General features: G+C 39.6%; 1 protein-coding gene across 10 annotated transcripts in view; it reads left to right on the top strand.

The window, feature by feature from the left end:
- The window catches only part of SIL1 (SIL1 nucleotide exchange factor), a 313491-nt gene that overhangs the window by 226157 nt on the left and 65498 nt on the right, over nucleotides 1-21836 (top strand). The gene's annotated exons all lie outside the window — the stretch shown is intronic.

Here is a 21836-nt window from a genome sequence, read left to right as displayed (position 1 = left end):
TGCGGCTAGAGGGGGCTACTCTTCGTTGCAGTGAGCAGGCTTCTCATTGCGGTGGCTTCTCTGGTTGTGGAGCACAGGCTCTAGGCGTGTGGGCTTCAGTAGTTGCGGCACGCAGGCTCAGTAGTTGTGGCTCACGGGCTCTAGAGCACAGGCTCAGTAGTTGTGGCACACAGGCTTAGTTGCTCCATGGCATGTGGGATCTTCCTGGACCAGGGATCAAACCCATGTCCCCTGCATTGGCAGGCGGATTCTCAACCACTGCTCCACCAGGGAAGCCCTGTGTGGACATTTAATAACATATTTTAGGTGGCATTCTCTGTTTTATTCAAAGCTAGTTAGAAGTTAGACCAACCATAGGTAGTTGAGAGGAAGGGGAATGAACCCTAAGAGCTGATCCTTTTGGCAGTAAAGCTACTCTGGTGATGAATAAATGATGAACCTGACCAAGGAGGGCCTTTTGGGGGGAAATGTGTCTTCCCCTAGTTGCCTGGAACCAATCAATGTGCAGTCAGATTATCACACTCTCTGTATTGGGAGTTGTTTAAATTTCAGTTAGCCTGGCTTATGCTAGAAGACTGATCAGGCAAGAGAAATGAGCATCTCTAAAGAGTGGATACAGAAAGAGATTTGAACACCTCATCATTATACTCATCCTAAAAAAGTCAAGATGTCTTCAAGCTGTAGTTGGTCCACTGGAGCTATAGTTCCTTCTGTTTTTGAAAATCTGTTCCTAGGACCCTTTGTTCCTCTACAACAGGAACCAGTATTCTGATTCTTGCTTTAAGGGCACGTGTGGTTCCTATTAAGTGTTGCCTCGCTTGCATGCAGGGATTGTGGTGATGTAGGAAAAAGGCTATTCTGAACATTTTTACCATTAGAATCTTTTTTTTAAATTAATTTTTATTGGAATATAGTTACAATGTTGTATTAGTTTCTACTGTACAGCAAAATGAATCAGGTATACATATATATATATCCCCTCATTTTTGGATTTCCTTCCTATTTAGGTCACCACAGAGCATTGAGTAGAGTTCCCTGTGCTATACAGTAGGTTCTCATTAGTTATCTATTTTATACATAGTATCAGTAGTGTATATATGTCAATCTCAATCTCCCAATTCCTCTCACCCCCCCTTTCCCTTTGTTATCCATATATTTGTTCTCTACGACTGTGTCTCTGTTTCTGCTTTGCAAATTCATCTATACCGTTCTTCTAGATTCCACATATATATGTTAATATACAATATTTGTTTTTCTCTTTCTGACTTACTTCACTCTGTATGACAGTCTCTAGGTCCATCCACGTCTGCAGATGACCCAATTTTGTTCCTTTTTATGGCTGAGTAATATTCCATTGTATATATGTACCACATCTACTTTATCCATTCCTCTGTTGATGGACAGGAATCTTTGTTTTGAAAAGATTTCCTTTGCCTTTCATCTCTGCTTATCTTTATTTAATCAGAGTATCGGTCTGATGCCCTCTCATTCTCAAAGACTTAAGCATCTTTTCTTAGTAAATTGAGGGGCAAAGCTAGGAAGGCTGGAAGAATTGTTCCATGGGGAGAGGTTGAGGGCACTGCAGGCCTTTGTTTCCCTTATTGCTTACCTGCCTCATCTTCAACCCCTGGTTGTCCTGTGGAGTCCAGGGCATATCTCCCTTGCTCTGATTTACCAGAGCCAGGCAGGGATATCACTGCCTCTGCACCTACTGGAAAGGTGAAGAATATGTGAATTTGTCATTGGTAGCTGTGATTTCAGCCCTGGAAAAGTTAAGGTCCTTATCTTCATAAGGCTTTAGAGGCTTGAGAACTTACTGAGGCTCACTTTTTGTTTCTCACGCCATAAAATAATTGATTCAAACATTATTAACCTCTCCCCCAGACCCTTTTGGGTAATCTTTTCTGTAATCCCAAATACTTTCTTTCTACTTTGAATGTGAACAAATGATTCTATGTATACTTTGCCATTGCTTCCGGAAACACATTTCATGGGGGAAACATCTTGATGTCACATCTTAGTTAAGGGGGACTAAGTGACTTGAGAAGCATGCTTTGGGCCTGCTTAGCAAGCCATAACTCATCTGGGGTCTGTGCCAGTATGTGGTGTTACTAAGACTTTTTCGTGATTGTATTAGTGTAAGACCGTGTTAACATTTATGTGGCATCACTAAAATTTAAATAGAGATAAATATAAAATATTGCAATTTAGTGTTTTGGTGGCAAGAAAACTGCTGTATTCAAAAATGTTCTAGTCAGGATTTTGATGGCTCACTGGAGGGCAGTTACAGTGACAGCATGGTATAGTGCCAGAGCTTTTGGAAGCCAGCAGCAGGCTCCTGAACATCACGAAAATGTCAGTGTTTTACGCAAAGAGGAACTTGATGCAAGCTAGAAATATTTCTATGCAGAGAGGCAGGTTTCAGTGGTCTAGTCTGATATTCATTATTTATTCTTGATGTCCTAAGTATTTGTTCCACAGCTCCCTACCTGCCCTCAGCATGCAGGTGTGCACACACATAGCATGCATGTATGCATATGTGCACATACAAAGTGATTGTGTGAGTTTGTTCTTTGTCAAGAGGGCATTCAAGGGGTAGTGAGCACATTGGAATCATGGAGCCTCACGGTTTGGGGATCTTGTTTAGAAGTCATTCCTTCCAGTTTTCTGCTGATGAGCAAGAATATTGCTCAGTCAGTCCAGATGTTTGACTGTTTGGGAGGACTAGGTAGACCACTGTACCTAGAGTCAGAAAATCTAGGTTCAAGTCCAGTCTCTATCATTTCTGGTTGTTTGCCTATGGGCAAGGGATTTTCATTTTTCTAAGCCTCACCTTTTTCATTTGCTAGCTAGAAGCAATAATAGGTTTCCTCTGCATTTCATAAGACTGAATGAATATGAAAGAACATAATATACAATAAGTCCTGTGAAAATGCTTATAAAGTACCTGTCAGTGATGTGGGGTATATCATCATGTTCATCGTGTGTCCTTTTTACTCTGAGTTTTCACTATAAGGTGTTTCTTTTTCTTTTGTTTTTACAGTACAGACCTTTGTCTTCCTCATTTTCTCTTCTGTTAAGAGCTTGCATTCTACCACGTATATCTCTTGGTGTTAACCTTGCTGCTTCATGAGGGTATTTATTTGCCTACCTGGGTTAATTGCTTCATCAGCCCTCCACATGCATTCTGTGGATGGAGAGATCTCTTCCGTGGTGTAAAATGTGAAGCAGTTAATCCAAGATCAAGAAGAAAGAGTTGACATAAATGTAGTTGACGTGGCCACTCAGTGTTACCTGGCCACTGAAAGTCTGTTCCCTTTTTAAAATATTATTCACACTCATTATGGGTCACACACACATTCATTTTCTGCTGCCCATGTTTTTGTTGCCCATGTGCAAGGCAGGTCAGGCTCTTGCATAAGAAGATATGTAAAGATAGGGAGGTAGGAGTCTGATGCCTTTGGCATCTTCATCTTTCCTTTCTCCTTCCCTCTCCCTCCCTCCTCCCCTCCTTCCCTTTCTCCTTTCTTCAAGTCATATATTTTCAGTGGTCTTTCTGTGACCTGATTTCATCTCATGATGGCACCTGTGTGTGTCTGTCTACAGTCTGGCCTATGAGAAGTCTCTGGAATCCCGGGCAAGTTATTTGTGTTTCTGTGTTTGGGAAGACTCAGAAAGGCCTTGTGTATTTCAAAAGTCATGCAGCCTTCTGTAAACTGGTTTTGGTTTCACTTCTCAGCTAACTGGCTGCTTCCTTTTGTTTTCCTCTATCTCCCTATCTGTAGCCTTTACCTTTTAACTGTCAGGAGTTAAATTATCAAGATAACTGGTATGCTTATCCCAGGGATCACTGGCTTTTGCTGTTCTCATGACCCTCCCTCAGTCACTTTTGGTGTTCTCTGTCCATCTTTAATAACTCACATTCTTATATGCATAGGTATGAATTATTATGCAATTACATAGGCTTGTAAATGCTCACTGTATGCAGTCCTTTTGTTTGAACTGTCTGTAGTTTGCAGTGTGTCACGAACCTATGTGTTCGTGACATAGGAGCTACATGTGCTATCAGTCATAGTGTGATTATGGCCTCTTAGGATGGATCCCTGGAACAGGATTACGTTCTACCCTGTCTTCAACATCTTCATTGGAACCTCCTTAGGAAATATTGAGTTACATACATCTCTTTATAGAATGTTTACCCCACTGCTGACCGTCACCCTGTCACCCCATGCTTCGTTGGTTCTCTAGTTTTCTCCATTGTACTCTTCCCACTGATATTTTACTAATTAATTTTAACCATTTGGCCAGTGTCAAATCATTGTGTCCTATTTCCATCGGTTGGCCTCCAATTTCCAGATTTCTTTCCTGCCATCCCAGTGAGTTTCAGGGCTCATCTGTATCTTCTCTGTCATTCCTGATGGCTTTTGTGAGTTTGCTGGGAATCAGCATTCTTAATTCCATTGACCTTTACCTTTACTGCTGTCATCCACTAGATATCTCGAAACTTGTTTCCATTTTTTCCCCAACATTTCATGTTCTCTGCCCACCTCCATCATGTCTTCACATTTTCATCTCTCCTCTTAAAGGTGGTTTTTATCCTTGTTGTGATCTCCAGCCTCTGCATGCTCTCCTGTTCTCCCCTTCGCCGTCAGTGTTCCTCACTCTCTTGCCACTCTCTAGGCTCCTTCCTCTTAGCCCACAGATGTTCTCATTTACTTATCCACTGACCCCTGCCAGCCTTCCCTTCCAAACTTCTTGGAAGAGTAGACAAAAAGGGATCCAAATAAGTGCGCATGAGATACCATCCCTGAAATTTTTTAATAGTATTTTTGCATTACTGACATCTCCATAACGTTTAACAGTTTCGACCACTGCTTTCCTGTGGAAACTTTACTTCTTGGCTGCCATGTGGTTGTAGTCCCTTGGTCTTGGATGTCTGTAATTAATTACTCCCTCCCCTTTTCTTTTTATGGCAACATCATCTTCTGTCTCCTAATCATCATCTTCTATCTCCTAATTCACCAAGATTATTATGGCCTTGTCCTTATTGTCTCTTCATTTTCTTCACCAATGGTCCTACCTATTCCCATGGTTTCAAATTCTACCTCATTGTGGATGACTCCAATGTCTAAGTCCAGTCTTTCTCCTCAGGTCCTTTCCTCCATTTCTACCAGACTGTGTCATTGCACCTCAAACTCAAGGAGAAGAAAGTGGGATTCATTTTGCCTGTCTCATAAACTAGGTTTTTCTTCCACTTTCTCTTTTTATCTATTCTTGGCCATATGATTGTCTTCGTTACCAAAACTTGAAACTTTGGAGTGATATTTGAGTCTTCTTTCTCTCTCTTTAGTTGTTTACTTGGTCACTGAGTCCTATGGATTTTTATTTTCATGATTGTTGTCTACTAAACAGAGATTTCCCTTTTATAAATCTATTTTAAGGAACCTTGATATTGTGAGGGCAGCAACATATTTAGGGAGGGGACTCCCTCTCCCAGTGCTAGGAAATGAGCCCTGAATAGTCTAAACCAAGCATGGTAATCCCATTTTCTGTGGAGGTAGATTGATTTAGAGATAAGCATGTGACCCAGTTCTGACCAATGAGACATAAAGAGATGTTTGCTGGGCAAGTTTCTGGGAAAGATTTTGTTCTCTTATAAAAAGAAAGATAGTAAAGAGACCTTGTCCATTTCTTTCTGCCTTGATTACAGTTGGAGCTACAGCTGGCTTAGACCAGTGAGATGAGATGCACAAGGCAACATGTTGAGGAGGATAAAAGAGGGGAAGGACAGGAGACTAGCTCCTTTATGAATAGTTTAGCTACTATACCGGTTTTGGAACCATCTATTTCCATACTTTTGTTGTGAGAGATAGTCTTTTTTAAAAAAACCCAGAAAACCAAAAGCAATGTTAGTCATTATTCTGTTACTTTTTTCTGAACATATTCATATTAATAAATTTCAAAAATTTCTCTCACATCTTTAAAATTCCTTTTAAATACCCTTACTTCTAAGGAGGATGGGAGGGAGATGCAAGAGGGAGGAGATATGGGGATATATGTATACGTATAGGTGATTCACTTGGTTATAAAGCAGAAACTGACATACCATTGTAAAGCAATTACTCCAATAAAGATGTTAAAAAAAACCCACCTAAATACCCTTGCTTCTTCATAGCACTTATCTCAATTTGCAATTAAATATTTGTTTGATTACCTGTTACCTCTTGATAAACCCTGTTAGACAGTACAAGGAGGATAGTATTCATTTTCTATCTTAATCTTGCTGTCTCCCCAGGAGACAGGACCTACCTAGCATTGAGTGCTAGGAAATGATAATGAAACACTGAAAGAATAAAATGATACCTAGGAAATGAAGTGTTTTTCAGATAGCATATGAGGGCTGAGTGGAAAATGCTGTCTTTATTAATGACGTAATAGTGCATGGTTCAGATACCTCACCATGACCCTTTAAAAATCTAAGGCCATGGAAACAGCACTCCCCACTCCTACCCCCCACCCCACCCCACAGCTGAAGGCCCAGAAAATAGAAGGTTAGAGATTGGGATGAAGTCAGATGTTGGAAATGCCAGGATTTGAATAAAGGATCAAGTGCAACTCCTAGGACTAGTTCTGACCTCTTGACTCCATGACCTAATTTCTCACACTCCTCCAGTGACAGGGAGGTGCTCAAACCATTTTGTGTCTCATAAATTAATTAGCATATTAACCAGGTTGGCCTGGGCAGTTGGATAGCCTTATAGCTTTAAAAGCTGCATTCAAAGTCTGGTTTCTTTTTTCAAATGGCAATTAATGACAAATGGAAAATGAGATCTAAGCCTGACCAGCTACCCTGAGTATTGAAGAAACCAAGGCTTCATTCTGAGGAGGGAAGCACCACTTTGCTCAATGAACTTGTCCCTTCTGCATTTCTTTTGAATCTATCTCTGTAATATTCCCCTGCCTCCTCCATATCCTCTATGTGGCTGCTTTCAGATTTTTTCATTATTTACTACCTCCTCTTTAATTTCTTCCCTGCATAACTCCAGCCCACAAAGTTCTTTCCTTTCAACTTTATTAGCATTTGTTGTCTGGACTCCTAAACTGTCTCTTTTATACATCTAATTCTCTATGTATGCCAGTTCTTTCCTCTGTTTTCCTAATAAAATAGTTTCTTGAGAGTGGAAGCTAGTACCCGGGTCTGTGGTACCCAGAGAACCTTATAGAGGGTAAGTTTCATGTAGCTGCTTAGAGCATTTCATGGTACAAACTAAATGGTCCAGCACAAAAGCTGAAATCACCAAAAATCAGTGGGAGGAATGAAGCCAGGAAGAGCAGGGAAGCTCTTAATTTTTTGTTTTGTTTTATTTGTCCTCCAGTGAGTGTGTATTACATTTGTAATTAAAAGTTAAACAATAAGTAACAAAGCAAAACAGAATCGGAAGACTTCTGTATCTAGCAAATGGTGGTTTACATTTCCCAAAAAGCATTTTTGGTTCGCAGTATGTGAGGATGCTGGATCTGTAACATATAAACATTTCCTTAAATGCTCAATTCAGCTGATAAGAAACTGTAGGGCCACTGCGTTGCATAACTAAAGGGGAAATAAATAATATACTCTTTTTTAAAAAAATAAATTTACTTATTTATTTTTGGCTGCGTTGGGTCTTCATTCCTGCGTGCGGTCTTTCTCTAGTTGCCGTGAGCTGGGGCTACTCTTCGTTGCAGTGCGCGGGCTTCTTATTGCAGTGGCTCCTCTTGTTGCGGAGCACAGGCTGTAGGCACACGGGCTTCAGTAGTTGTGGTGCATAGGCTTAGTTGCTCTGCGGCATGTGGGATCTTCCCAGACCAGGGCACTAACCTGTGTCCCCTGCATTGGCAGGTGGATTCTTAATCACTGCGACACGAGGGAAGTCTCAACGTATCCTTTATGTGGTAGTCCTGCAAGAAATTGAGAGAAGTTCCAAAGACAAATATAATGGAAAGCACAAATTCTTAGAGATACGGAATGCTGAAAGTTATATCTGTTCTCAGGGCACTTGTTGTTCCCTAGTGGCCAAGATCTCTTGATATCAACAGGTGTTAAGCTGGGGGACAGGAGATGAAAATTTCAGCCCATGAAAGGGAGAATTAGAAAACTGAAAATCTTCTACTCGAAAGGAGGTATTAAGACATTTTGACTTTGAACGGAAGGTAGGAAAATTTCCAAGAAAATTATTCACCCTTGAGTGCATTTGGACTGGAAATCATACTCTTTTTGTGGCCTAAAAATCTCTAAGCTGAGAATTTAGTCTAAAATAGTCTCAGTAAATAATAAACTAGAAAAAATGTTTGCAACTTATATTACAGATATAACATTAATATTCCGATATATATAAAGAGCACCTAAAAATAGAGAGTAAGCACGTTAATAACCCTATAGAAAAATGCGATAGACACACACAGTTTGCAGAATAAAAGAAATGTAGGTGGCTTAACCATATGAAAAAATGCTCAACCTCACTCATAAGAAGAGAAAGACCAATTAAAACTACACTGAGATACTGTTTTTCACCTATCAGGATAGTAGAAGTCCAAAAGTCGATAGCATATTCTGTTTGTGAAGCTGTGGGGAAATAGGCTCTTATACACTGGTGGGAGAACTTTAAAATGGTGCAACCCTTACAGAAGGAAATTTGGCAATATCTAACAAAATTGCACACGTATATTTACCCTTTGAAATATTATTCCTAATTCTAGAATTCTACCTCTATAATACACTGGTAAAGATATGAAAAAACATATGTAAGCTCAAGGTTATTCATTATAGCACTATTTGTAATAGCAAAGATGGGAATCAGCCCAAACATCCATCAGCAGGGAATTGATTGAATAAATTATATAATTTATTCCATGGAGTGCTATAGAGTTATAGAAAAGATTTAAGAATGTTTTTGTATAATACAGAATATTTCTGTTGTGATATTTTCCAGGCTATATTGTTAAATTAAAAAAAAAAGGTAGAGAAAATTATGAAAAACTGCTATTAAGCATGTGCATGTGCTTATATTTTTAAAAAATGAAGGATAAATGCTATAGGGAGATAGACAGTGATCATGCAGATATTTTATGAATTTAAAAACTCAAAATAATTACAAAAAATATTTTTCATAAAAATTGAGAACAAGATGAAACAATTGAATCTAGCTGTCTATAGAATGGGGGGGATAATCACACAGGGAGGAACTTTTTTATGTGATTTTACAATCCAATAATTTGACTATACATCCCAATTTGGATGTATTTTAAAGACAAAAAATCTGTAAAACTTTTCAGAAATCTTATTGTTGACGGAAATGTTGGTGTTGTTATTCTCAGACTATTATGTGTATTGTGGGATAAAGCAGATGAATAATTATGCTGGTTTCTCTGAGAACCAGGATTTTCAACGTGACAGAAGAGAGATACTGATGTAAAATTGAATATTGGGTAAAATCCCTCTTAGTCCTGATTTTGGATTGAAAGTATTAGTATGATTTCATGATGAATTTTTTCTTAAAAAAGTATTTTTTTTAGCTCTGTTCACTGAAAGGATCTAGAAAAAAAGATGAACCTGATAACAGTGATCAACTGTGACTCCTAGACTGTATTTTCTAAATAACATTTCCCTCTAAAATAGCATTTTCCACTAAAAGGAAGTGTGATTTCTTAAAGAAATAGCTCATTTCAAATCTGGAGTAAAACATTTGCAAAATGACCCTGGATATCTTGTCATAATCAAAAGCAAGGACATTCTCAAAGACTACTTGGGTCTTGTGTAAAGGACTCAGGGTTCAATGTGAAAAGGTTCCCATTGACCATAGATGGGACTCTTGGAGTTTCAAGAAGGATAATAACTGCAATGAACTGAAGCAAATCAGGTATGTTTAAATCCCCAAGTTCATCATGATACTTAAAAGAACAAATTAAACTTCACTGGTCATTTTTGAAGAGTGCTGGGTAGCAACCAGTTCATAATCAAAAATAGCAAATAAATAGAAACAATAAAGCATTTTCTGTTTATCTTGCCTTTCCAATATGAACTGAATCTCCGTGTACTCAACTAGTTGAGGGCAAGTTTATCTTTATAGAGAAACTTTAGCTAAAAAAGGAAGAGTGATGCAGTTAGAATATTACCTTTCTGTAACCTTTAATGAATTAATGGATCTTGGCAATGATCATCAATGGCTGCAGAAGAAAGGCAATCAAACATTATCTGCATTGTTGTGGATGATGTGGTGCACATCCAGTTATCCCTTTAGGACCAAGGCATTTATTCCCCCAGGTCTGGGAGTGTTGGCTACACAAGGCTCATGATTCAGTTCCTCCAAGAATTAATCCAGAAGGGAGCTGCCTTGCTCAAGGTTATGGCCCCTTCCTGGGGGTAGCCTGCTTCCAAATGACACAAAGTAGGGGTTCAAAGTGCTTCCACTCTTACCTCAAAGGAAACAACTCTGAAAGACCATCCTAGCTCCAGAGCTCCCTGTGGGATCAGTTGAGCCCTCTGTTGCAATTGCCATCACAGTTCAGCTTCTCCCATTGCCTAATCCTGCTTCCCTCATCCCTCAGAGGTACTGTCCCCAAGAATAGTCCCTAGTAAACCTCTTGCCCACAAATCTTAAGAGTTTGTTTATTAAGGAACCTGACTCTGACATGCCTCCTGCTAGAAGTAGACACCACTGCCCATGGAGTTGTCTTGATAGAAAATCAAATCTGAATCTGATTGAGATCCAGCTTCCAATTTAAAGGAAATTCTGGGGACAGCAGATGTGTTAAATGATATAATGGACATGTAATCAGCAAACTTCAGAATGTTGGAAACTGTAGAACTACTGGATTTTTCAACAATAAATTATAAGAAAAAGATGGAGGGAATGAAACCAGTAAATTAAAAGATACCTAAGATAAATATCAACCAGTTACACTGTATTTAGAGCCTGACCAAATCAACCATGTTAAAAAAATTTGTGAGATAATTGGGGCCATTTAAATAATTACTTGGTATTTGATAATATTAAGGAGTTTCTGTTAGACATTTTTAATGTGAAATGGTATTGTGGTTGTGTTTTTTAAAAAGAGTCATTTTATGTGTAAGATGATAGTATGTCTGAGTTTTGCTTTATGCTTATCTGGAGGAAGTGGGGAAGTGGGTGGGTGGGGATATAGATGAAACAAGACTGGTCATGACTTCATAATTCTTAAAGCTGAGTGACAGATCCATGAAGGATTATTATACCATTCTCTGTACTTTAGTCTATAGATGAAAATTTCTGTAAGAAAAAGTTGTGTGTTTTTTTTTTAATGTATTTCCAAATTGGCAGAATTTCCAAGTTACTGGTAGAAACAAATATAAACCCTTTTTGGAGGAACACATCTTAAATCTAGGCCTGAAAGCATCTCTACAAAGAAAAAAACATTGCAATGATCATGAGCTTGCAAACAAAATACCACAAAGCACACACAAAAAATAAGGCATCAAGGGCTTCCCTGATGGTGCAGTGGTTGAGAGTCCACCTGCCAATGCAGGGGATACAGGTTCGTGCCCCGGTCTGGGAAGATCCCACATGCCGCGGAGCGGCTAGGCCTGTGAGCCATGGCCGCTGAGCCTGTGCGTCTGGAGCCTGTGCTCTGCAACGGGAGAGGCCACAAAAGTGAGAGGCCCACGTACTGCCAAAAAAAAAATAATAATAATAAGGCATCGTGAGTAAAAGATAGCAGAAACAATGTAATCAGACCTGTAAAACTACGGAGAGTAAAATTTTGAGGGTACAGTATGTAGAATAATTCTTTTAATATGTTTAAAGAAATAAAATATTTTATCAAATGTATGAGAATAACAGACTATCAAAAATAACATCCAGAAAGATTTGAAAAAGATCAAATAGAGCTTCTAGAAGTGGAAAATATAATAATTGCAGTTAGGACCGCAAGAAGGCAGAGTAGAAGGATGTGCGCTCACTCCCTCTTGTGAGAGCACCGGAACCACAGCTAACTGCTGAACAGTCATCGACAGGAAGACACTGGAACTCACCAAAAAAGATACCCCTCATCCAAAGACAATGGAGAAGCTGCAGTGAGATGGTAGGAGGGGCACAACCACAATAAAATCAAATCCCATAACTGCTGGGTGGGTGACTCACACACTGGAGAACACTTATACCACAGAAGTCCACCCACTAGAGTGAAGGTTCTGAGCCCCACGTCAGGCTTCCCAACCTGGGGGTCCAGCAATGGGAGGAGGAATTCCCAGAGAATCAGACTTTGAAGGCTAGCGGGATTTGATTGCAGGACTTCGACAGGACTGGGGGAAGCAGACACTCCACTCTTGGAAGGCACACACAAAGTAGTGTGTACATCAGGACCTAGGGGGAAGGGACCCCATAGGAGACTGAACTAGACCTACATGCTAGTGTTGGAAGGTCTTCTGCAGAGGTGGGGGGCAGCTGTGTCTCACCACGGGGACAAGGACACTGGCAGCAGAAGTTCTGGGAAGTACTCCTTGGCATGAGCCCTCCTGGAGTCCACCATTAGCCCCACCAAGGAGCCTGTGGTGCTGGGTTGCCTCAGGCCAAACAACCAGCAGGGAGGGAACTCAGCCCCCCCCTCAGCAGACAAGCAGATTAAAGTTTTACTGAGCTCTGCCTGCCAGAGCAACACCCAGCTCTACCCACCACCAGTCCCTCCCTCCCATCAGGAAGCTTGCACAAACCTCTTAGATAGCCTCATCCACCAGCGGGCAGACAGCAGAAGCAAGAAGAACTACAATCCTGCAGCCTGTGGAACAAAAACCACATTCACAGAAAGATAGACAAAATGAAAAGGCAGAGGACTATGTAACAGATGAAGGAACAAGATAAAACCCCAGAAAAACAAGTAAATGAAGTGGAGATAGGCAACCTTCCAGAAAAAGAATTCAGAATAATGATAGTGAAGATGATCCAGGACCTCAGAAAAAGAATGGAGGCAAAGATTGAGAAGATGCAAGAAATGTTTAACAAAGACCTAGAAGAATTAAAGAATAAACACTAGAAGAATTAAAGAGCAAACAAACAGAGATGAACAATATAGTAACTGAAATGAAGAATACAACAGAAGGAATCAATAGCAGAACAACTGAGGCAGAAGTACAGATAAGTGACATGGAAGACAGAAGGGTAGAATTCACTACTGCAGAACAGAATAAAGAAAAAAGAATAAAAAGAAAAGAAGACAGCCTAAGAGACTTCTGGGAAAACATTAAATGCACCAATATTTGCGTTTTAGGGGTTGCAGAAGGAGAAGAGAGAGAAAAAGGACCTGAGAAAATATTTGAAGAGATTATAGTCAAAAACTTCCCTAACATGGGAAAGGAAATAGCCACCCAAGTCCAGGAAGCACAGAGAGTCCCAGGCAGGATAAATCCAAGGAGAAACACACCAAGACGCATAGTAATCAAATGGACAAAAAGATGAAGAAAAGTCATTAAAAGCAACAAGGGAAAAATGACAGATAATGTACAAGGGAACTCCCATAAGGTTAACAGCTGATTTCTCAGCAGAACCTCTACAAGCCAGAAGGGAGTGGCACGATATATTTAAAGTCATGAAAGGGAAAAACCTACAGCCAAAATTATTCTCCCCAGCAAGGATCTCATTCAGATTTGCCGGAGAAATCAAAAGCTTTACAGACAAGAAAGAGCTAAGAGAATTCAGCACCACCAAACTGGCTCTACAACAAATGCTAAAGGAACTCTCTAAGTGGGAAACATAAGAGAAGAAAAGGACCTACAAAAACAAACCCAAAACAATTAAGAAAATGGTCATAGGAACATACATATCGATAATTACCTTAAATGTGAATGGATTAAATGCTCCGACCAAAAGACACAGGCTTGCTGAATGGATACAAAAACAAGACCCATATATATGCTGTCTACAAGAGACCCACTTCAGACCTAGGAACACATACAGACTGCAAGTGAGGGGATGGAAAAAGATATTCCATGCAAATCAAAAGAAAGCTGGAGTAGCAATACTCATATCAGATAAAATAGACTTTAAGATAAAGAATGTTACAAGAGACAAAGAAGGACACTACATAATGATTAGGAATCAATCCAAGAAGAAGATATAACAATTATAAATATATATGCACCCAACATAGGAGCACCTCAATACATAAGGCAACTGCTAACAGCGTAAAAGAGGAAATCGACAGTAACACAGTAATAGTGGGGGACTTTAACACCTCGCTTACACCAATGGACATGTCATCCAGACAGAAAATTAATAAGGAAGCACAAGCTTTAAATGACACAGTAGACCAGGTGGATTTAATTGATATTTATAGGACATTCCCTCTGAAAACAGCAGTTACACTTTCTTCTCAAGTGCATACAGAACATTCTCCACAGAGAGATCACATCTTGGGTCACAAATCAAGCCTTGGTAAATTTAAGAAAACTGAAATCATATCAAGCATCTTTTTGGACCACAATGCTAGGAGATTAGAAATAAATTACAGGGAAAAAGCGTAAAAAACACAAACACATGGAGGTCAAACAATACGTTACTAAATAACCAAGAGATCACTAAAGAAATCAAAGAGGAAATCAAAAAATACCTAGAGACAAATGACAATGAAAACACGATGATCCAAAACCTGTGGGATGCAGCAAAAGCAGTTCTAAGAGGGAAGTTTATAGCAATACAATCCTACCTCAGGAAACAAGAAAAATCTCAAATAAACAATCTAACCTTACACCTAAAGGAACTAGAGAAAGAATAAACAAAACCCAAATTTAGTAGAAGGAAAGAAATCATAAAGATCAGAGCAGAAATAAATGAAATAGAAACAAAGAAAACAATAGCAAAGATCAGTAAAACTAAAAGCTGGATCTTTGTGAAGATAAACAAAATTGATAAACCACTAGCCAGACTCATCAAGAAAAAGAGGGAGAGGACTCAAATCAATAAAATTAGAAATGAAAAAGGAGAAGTTACAACAGACACCACAGAAATACAAAACATCCTAAGAGACTACTACAAGCAACTCTATGCCAATAAAATGGACAAATTTAGAAAGGTATGCCCTTCCAAGACTGAATCAGGAAAAAATAGAAAATATGAACAGACCAATCACAAGCACTGAAAATTGAAACTGTGATTAAAAATCTTCCAACAAACAAAAGTCCAGCACCAGATGGCTCCACAGGTGAATTCTATCAAACATTTAGAGAAGAGCTAACACCCATCCTTCTCAAACGCTTCCAAAGAATTGCAGAGGAAGGAACACTCCCAAACTCATTCTATGAGGCCACCATCACTCTAATACCAAAACCAGACAAAGATACTACAAAAAAAGAAAATTACAGACCAATATCACTGATGAATATAGATGCAAAAATCCTCAATAAGATACTAGCAAAAAGAATCCAACAACACATTAAAAGGGTCAATACACCATGATCAAGTGGGATTTATCCCAGGGATGCAAGAATTATTCAATATATGCAAATCAAACAATGTGATACACCATATTAACAAATTGAAGAATAAAAACCGTATGATCATCTCAATAGATGCAGAAAAAGCTTTTGACAAAATTCAACACCCAGTTATAATAAAAACTCTCCAGAAAGTGGGCATAGAGGGAACTTACCTCAACATAATAAAGGCCCTATATGACAAACCCACAGCAAACATCATTCTCAATGGTGAAAAACTGAAAGCATTTCCTCTAAGATCAGGAACAAGACAAGGATGTCCCCTCTTGCCACTATTATTCAACATAGTTTTGGAAGTCCTAGCCATTGGCAATCAAGGAAGAAAAATAAAAGGAATCCAGATTGGAAAAGAAGAAGTAGAACTGTCACTGTTTGCAGATGACATGGTACTATACATAGAGAATCCTAAAAATGTCCCCAGAAAACTACTAGAGCTAATCAATGAATTTGGTAACATTGCAGGATATATGATTTTCTACTCTACATAGAAAATCCTAAAGATCCCACCAAAAAACTATGAGAACTAATCAATGAATTTGGTACGGTTGCAGGATACAAAATTTTTTTTTTTTTTTTTTGCGGTACGCGGGCCTCTCACTGTTGTGGCCTCTCCTGTTGCAGAGCACAGGCTCCAGATGTGCAGCCTAAGTGGCCATGGGTCACGGGCCCAGCCGCTCCACGGCATGTGGGATCTTCCCAGACCAGGGCACGAACCTGTGTCCCCTGCATCGGCAGGCGAACTCTCAACCACTGCGCCACCAGGGAAGCCCCCTTCCTTTTTTTGATGAGTAAATTTTTTGTTTTTGCCATCAGGACTGCACTTTTTTGAATTACTTTTTCACATCTTTTGCCTGATCTTCCATTGAGTCTTCTGTTTATTGCTTAGTGTTTTTAAAATATATAAAATCTGTATACTTACATATAGTGTGTATATTTTCATATCTATTATATATAATCTATACTGATATTTTGTCAGTTATATGCATAGCCAATGTCTTCTAGTATGTGACTTGTTGTTTAGCATTGTTTATGTTGCCTTTTGTTATAGACATTCTAACGTATTTTTAGAAAGTCAAAATTACCACTTTTTGTTTATAGTTTCTTTTCTTTATATTTTAAGAAACTCTTTATTGCCTTGAGTGTATAAAGATATTCTCTTATGTTACCTTCAGAGAGTATAAAGTTTGTTTTTTATAAATGTATTTATTTTTGGCTGCTTTGGGTCTTCATTGCTGTGCACGGGCTTTCTCTAGTTGCAGCGAGCAGGGGCTACTTTTCGCTGCAGTGCGCAGGCTTCTCATTGCGGTGGCTTCTCTTTGTTGTGGAGCATGGGCTCTAGGTGCGTGGGTTCCAGTGGTTGTGGCACCCAGTCTCAGTAGTTGTGGCTCACAGGCTCTAGAGAGAAGGCTCAGTAGTTGTGGCTCACAGGCTCTAGAGAGAAGGCTTAGTAGTTGTGGCGCACAGGCTTACTTGCTCTGTGACATGTGGGATCTTCCCGGACCAGGGCTCGAACCTGTGTTCCCTGCATTGGCAGGCGGATTCTTAATCACTGCGCCACCAGGGAGGTCCTGAGTATAAAATTTTGACCCTTAGACTTTTATTCTAAAACTTATTTGCTCTATGCTGTGATACATAGATTTATTTTAGTTCTTACCATGTGGTCAACTAGTTGTCCTGGCACCATGTAATGAGAAATCTGTCTTTTCCTCAGTGAATTATAATGGTTCCTCTACTGTATACCAAGTTCCCCTGTTTGGATGGGTTTGTATTCTGATCCGTTGGTCTCTTTTCCTATCCTTGTACCAATTTCATGTTTCCATTACTGTAGCTTTATATGTTTCTGTATCAGGTGGAACAAATCCTTTTTTCTTATTCTTCTTTAAAATTGCCTTGAATATTTTTGGCCCTTTACTCTTCCATATGGATTTTGGGCACACTCTGTCAGGGTCAACAAAAACTCTGGATATTTCCATTAGAGTTAAAGTAAATTTACAGATTAATTTGTGAGAATCAGCATATTTACACAATTGTGTTCCCGTCTGTGAACATGGCTTATCTTTCCGCTTAGATGTTTTTAAAGCTTTTAATAATCTTTTAATAATTTTTCTACTTAGGTATTAAATATCTTTTGTTATCCCAAAGTACCTTACAGGATTTGTTATTGTAAATAGGATTGTTTTCAAATTTTCATTTTCTAATTTGTTGTTGCTTATGTATGATTTTAAAAAATTTTTTATGATTAATTTATTTTTATTATTTATTTATTTATTTTTGACTGTGTTGAGTCTTCGTTGCTGTGTACAGGCTTTCTCTAGTTGCGGCGAGCGGGGGCTACTCTTCACTGTGGTGCGCGGGCTTCTCGTTGTGCTTGCTTCTCTTGTTGCGGAGCACAGGCTCTAGGTGCGCAGGCTTCAGTAGTTGTGGCACGTGGGCTCAGTAGTTGTGGCTCACGGGCTCTAGAGTGCAGGCTCAGTAGTTGTGGCACACGGGCTTAGTTGCTCTGCAGCATGTGGGATCTTCTTGGATCAGGGCTTGAATCTGTGTCCCCTGCATTGGCAGGCAGATTCTTAACCATTGCGCCACCAGGGAAGCCCAGTTTGCTGTTTTTTTAAATCATGAATTTGTATTAGATTTTATCGATAATTTCTTGTATCTATAGAAGTGATTATATGATTTTGTTTCTGTTAATTTGCTGAAGTGATGAATTGCATTAGGAGGTTTTTCTACTGTTCTACTTGGCTGTGATGTGTTATCTTTAATATTTTGTTTGATTTAGTTTGCTAATCCTTAATTAAGAATTTTTAAATCTGTGATTATAAATGATGTTGGTCATGTGATTTTTTTTGGTTATACTAGTCTTTTTTTTTAATGAGAAAGCATTTAGTTTATTCTTATAGAACCCTTAATTCTTAATAATAATCTTAATGTGACCTTAACATTTTAAGGACTTCATTTATGTTTTTGTGGATTACAAAATACAAACTTCACTATTATTATTTTATTTTATTTTATTGGCCGCGCTGTGCGGCGTGCCCCGACTAGGGATTGGACCGTGCCCCTTGCAGTGGAAGCCCAGAGTCTTAACCACTGGACCGCCAAGGAAGTCCCTAATTATTATTATTTTTGTTATTTTTTTATTTTTGTGGTACACGGACCTCTCACTGTTGTGGCCTCTCCCGTTGCGGAGCACAGGCTCCGGACGCGCAGGCTCAGCAGCCATGGCTCACGGGCCCAGCCGCTCCGCGGCATGTGGGATCTTCCCGGATCGGGGCACGAACCCGTGTCCCCTGCAACGGCAGGCGGACTCTCAACCACTGCGCCACCAGGGAAGCCCCTTTCTATGATTTTTTTGTACTTTTTCATGAGGATGTGTTTAGGTGTGGATTTTTTTCTTTTTAATTTCCTCTTGGAGTTTGTTGAATTCATTCAGTCTGGATTTGTGTCTTTCATCTGTTCTAGAATATTTTTAGCCATTATAGCTTCAAATATTATCTCTGCCTCTTTCTCTTTCCTATCTTTTCGAGGTTCCAAATAAACATATATTAGACCGTCTTAATCAATAGTCTTTTATGTTGCTTTCCCCGTTTTCTGTATTTCTCATCTGTATGCCACATTTCTGCTGAAATCTTGATAATTTTGTATGACCTATCTTCTGGTTTACTTATTTTCCCTTCTACCATGTCTAACCTACTGTTGAATCTGTCCATTTAAGTACTCAATTATGGATTTATAGTTCTAATTTTTAGAAGTTTTATTTGCATCTTTGTTAAAGTCTGATTTATACCTTTTTAAAGTTTCCTATTCACTGCAGATATTTTAAAGGATGTCTTTTATTTTTTTAAACATGGTATAGATATTTTATAATATATATTTTTACAATTCCAGGTCTTTTTCTTCTAGTTTGCATCATTGGTGCCTTGTTTCCTCATATGCTTGGTTATTTTTACTGTACTACTCATTGATTGTTAAAAATGTTTTGGGACCAGAGAAGATTCAGGTTTTCTTCTGCCAGGGTGCCTGGAATAATCAGTGACCTGGAATCATCTCAAATCAAGTTCACAACTTGAGGTTTTCTAGTCTGCCCAAGAGATGTGAACCTAGATTGTAAACCATATGAAGGCAGATTGTGGCTTCAGTTTTTTGGGGTCAGTTTTTTCTTTTTCCTTCCTCTCCACCCCCGCACCCTGCCCTGCCTTTGTACTGCTTATTCCCAGGGCAGTCTTTTTGATTCACCTTTAAACTAGAACTTCAAAAGACTAAACTCTCAGGAAAATGTGGGGAGGGTTTCTACTTTGGGTGGCTCTAGACCTTGACTATGTTCTCCATTCCCCACAAGGCTACCAAAACCAAAACCCAAGTTTGACTGAATCCGTGAATGCTGCAGGCTGGAGTGGCTTCAATAGTCCAGTTACTTTTCTGGATTTCATCTGTTCCTTAGCTTTTGGTTTTGTAGTTCCTAAACATTTTGTTGCTTTTTTGATGGCTTTTAGGGAGATAGTTTTTTATATTCAGTTTTTTTGTTTTCAAAGAGTGGTTTGATCTGAATAATCTAATTCACCATTATTGGAGATGAGAGTTGGCCATTGATTTTTTTTTTTAAAGAATTTGTGGACTTTTTTTTAATATTTATTTATTTGGCTGTGTTGTATCTCAGTTGCAGCATGTGGGATCTTTCATTGCGGTGTGCAGTCTTCTCTAGTTACGGCATGCAGGCTTCTCTAGTTGCGGTGCATGGGCTCCAGAGTGCGTGGGCTCAGTAGTTGTGGTGTGCAGGCTCTCTAGTTGGGGCATGCAGGCTCTTTAGTCGTGGTGCATGGGTCCAGCTGCCCTGGAGCATGTGGGATCCCAGTTCCCCAACCAGGGATCGAACCCATGTCCTCTGCATTGGAAGACAGACCCTTAACCACCAGACCACCAGGGACATCCTGGCCACTGATTTTTTAAAAAAAATATTGCAGGGTACCTTACTAAACCATTTTATTGTTTATAAAAGCTTTTGAGTTTATTCTTTCGTTTATACAGTCAAAATACCTGCAAAGAAAGATACACATTTCCTTTTTTTTGCAGTACGCAGGCCTCTCACTGCTGTGGCCTCTCCTGTTGCGGAGTACAGGCTCCGGACGTGCAGGCTCAGCGGCCATGGCTCACGGGCTCAGCCGCTCCGCAGCATGTAGGATCCTCCCGGACCGGGGCACAAACCCGTGTCCCCTGCATCGGCAGGTGGACTCTCAACCACTGCGCCACCAGGGAAGCCCAACACTTAAGTCTTTTAAGGAGGATCTTAAAAGCTGGCAAATGATGCTTCTGTTTATACCCTGTTGGCCAAAATGTAGTCTTTTTACTTTATTTGTCCAGCAAGAATTTGGCTGCGGTAGAAGAATGGGAGAACAGATCATGAGGAACAACTAGCAATTTCTACCACAACTAGCTTTAAGCTAAACAAATAAACAAACAAAAAACTAAGAAACTCTTTGCTCTGGGATAGTTAAGCGTAAAATTATCTTTTTTCTTTTTTGGGGGATTTGAGAAATTACCAAAGACTCAGTTTCTTTTCTGTAGAGTGGGGAGAACTTGAAGAGCACAGTATGCCAGAGAGAACTGAACTAACCTGGACCAGGTACAATGTGGATATGAGGAAGGCTGGTTGTGGAAAAGGAGCCTGCTAGGGGCAGGGGCTTTACATATTTTGTTTCATTTAGTCCTTGCAACAACTCTTGCTGTGGGTAATAGTGTTCTGGCTTTACAGAAGAGGATACTTGCCCAAGGACTCTCAGATGATTTATGGGAGGGCTACCCTTTAAAACCAGGTCTTTGGTGTCAAAGCCCATGTTCTTTCTTTAGTTTGAAGATTTAAGACTCCCACAGAAAGGGCTATGCCTCTAAGGGTCTTGAGTGAGACCCTAGTCTTTTTCTTCATCAGTCATGCAAGCTCTTGACTTTGATATTTTAAGGTTGCAGGGAATGAGATGGGGAAGTAACAGGTGGGGCTTATGGAAAGGTCTCTATTAAGGCTAGCAGCTATAGCCAACACAGGATGTGACTTGATCAGTGTTCTGTACCTTCCTTTCTTTCCATGATCTGCTTATACATTAGTATGAGGGTCCAATGGACACTGACTAGATTGAACCTCATTAGGAATTTCATGGTCACAGGCTTAGCCCATTGCAAATGAACCCTGAAAACAGCTCTGACCAGCCTTTTCAGAAGTGGGGCTGCTCAGACTGGGCAAGCATGTTTCGAATTTTGCTGCTCTGGTTCATTTTTCAGAACGGTCGAGCCCTTTCTGCGTGGTTTCTCTATGGGATTTAAGTCACAAGGTCAGAGATGAGGAACCTTC

This window comes from Delphinapterus leucas, chromosome 3, assembly GCF_059928025.1.
Source record: "Delphinapterus leucas isolate spDelLeu-1000000601 "Yukka" chromosome 3, BTC_Dleu_Yukka2, whole genome shotgun sequence".
Classification (NCBI taxonomy): Eukaryota; Metazoa; Chordata; class Mammalia; order Artiodactyla; family Monodontidae; genus Delphinapterus; species Delphinapterus leucas.
Note: the sequence above shows the minus strand (reverse complement) of the source record. Positions and strands in the feature narration are given on the sequence as shown.